This window comes from Eriocheir sinensis, chromosome 26 (assembly GCF_024679095.1).
Source record: "Eriocheir sinensis breed Jianghai 21 chromosome 26, ASM2467909v1, whole genome shotgun sequence".
Lineage (NCBI taxonomy): Eukaryota > Metazoa > Arthropoda > Malacostraca > Decapoda > Varunidae > Eriocheir > Eriocheir sinensis.
In genome coordinates, this window is record NC_066534.1 from 15,918,154 (window position 1) to 15,920,162 (window position 2,009).

General features: G+C 35.7%; 1 long non-coding RNA gene across 1 annotated transcript in view; it reads left to right on the forward strand.

The window, feature by feature from the left end:
* LOC127003825 (uncharacterized) overlaps positions 1–2,009 on the forward strand; it is a 43,441-nt gene that overhangs the window by 33,806 nt on the left and 7,626 nt on the right. The gene's annotated exons all lie outside the window — the stretch shown is intronic.

Below are 2,009 nucleotides of genomic sequence, written 5' to 3' on the forward strand. Positions count from 1 at the left end.
CTGACCCGTTGGTCTCCTTGCCCTCGCCTCTGCTCCTCGCTAAGCTCCTCCCCCTTCTTCACGTGACTCCCTCTCGGCATTACAATCAAACCCTACCTAACTAACTAGTTATTGGTTTCTTGGGGGGGGTTCGAGGCTTTGAGAGGAGGGATTTCAGTAACTCTCGTTCATGATATTTACTCATTCGCTCGCCGTGTTATCTTCTCATAACCTTTTACGCACTTACATTCCTCAGCCACCCATTCACTCTTTCACTCATTCACTCATTCACTCACGCTCCCACTCGCTCACACTTACTCACTCTGTTACCCACTGACTTACTCACATTCTCGTTCACTCACATTCGGACCGTTACATATTCAAGAGAATGTACACTTGAGTTTTCCAGGGTGCTACTTTGGTATGCGATCTACATCGCCATGTGATCTATAAGAGTCAAATTCTACTTTGGTATGGGATCTACATGTTGCATTTATCTAATATGGCTTAAAGAAAACATTTTACTTATAATAATTATATAAATATATATATATATAAAAATATATATATATATATATATATATATATATATATATATATATATATATATATATATATATATATATATATATATATATATATATATATATATATATATATATATATATATATATATATATATATATATATATATATATATATATATATATATATATATATATATATATATATATATATATATATATATATATATATATATATATATATATATATATATATATATATATGAAATAACTAAAATTTTATAGATTTATTATTAAAAAGATAAAATGAAGCAAATTTGAAACAAATTTACTAATTTTATCGGTAAATCAAAAGAACATCAGCAAGAAAGCAAGAAATAGATCGTCATGATTTTTCTCATTACGCCAGCAGTAATAATCAAGGTGCGATTGGAAGGTTGTTTCTTTTATCTTATTTTTTTCAAAATGCGAACTTTTGAATCCAGGCAGCTTCGTTAAATTGCCTGAGTGTTTGCTCCAGTGTTTGGATCAACAATGTCGTTGATGGTTAACAGTTAAATGATGGTAATTTAAGCGATTTAAATTAGAATTTGCAGAAAGAATAACCGAATTTTCCGCAGCTTCTCTTTGAATCATGGTTCCAGTATTTCACGATTTCTTCTTTGCACGTAAAAATAGCGTCAGTCTCCACCTTCCTTCAATCCGAAGACCCAGGGACGCAGTTATTATTGCTGCTTCTGTGTAGTCGTTGGTGGTATGTAAGCCATGTCCCGCCTGACAATACAAAAGCGTTTGGTGACTATGTCAAGAAAATGACTGATATTCCAACATTCCCCATTTCCTGGTTTGGGATCACAATATAAAGTGTAGATCGCATACCAAAGTAGTTTCATTACTCGTAGATCGCATACCAAAGTAGAACCGTTAGGGGATTCCAATGTGATATGACCCTCTCCAGGATAAGGGGCTTTATGGGAGGGGACTGTAATATGTGATTGTATGACAGATTGTATGACTGGGCGGATAAATGGCAGATGGAGTTCAATGTAGGGAAGTGCAGTATTCTGAGTGTAGGTAGGAACAACCCCTCACATAACTATTGCTTAAATGACACTCTCATAAGTAGGTCTGGGTGCGAGAGGGATTTAGGGGTCTTAGTGAGCTCTGATCTCCGTCCAAGGGCACAATGCATTCAAGCTAGAAATCGAGCTAATAGGGTACTGGGATTTATTTCAAGGAGCGTAAGCAACAGAAGCCCCGAAGTCTTCCTCAAACTATATTTAGCATTAGTTAGACCTCATCTTGACTATGCGGTTCAGTTCTGGTCACCTTACTATAGAATGGATATCAAAATGTTAGAATCGGTGCAGAGGAGAATGACTAAGATGATTCAGGGGTTGAGAAACTTGCCATACGAGGGAAGACTCAAACAGTTAAACTTGCATTCTCTAGAAAGGCGAAGGGTGCGTGGAGACATGATCGAGGTTTATAAATGGATGAAGGGCT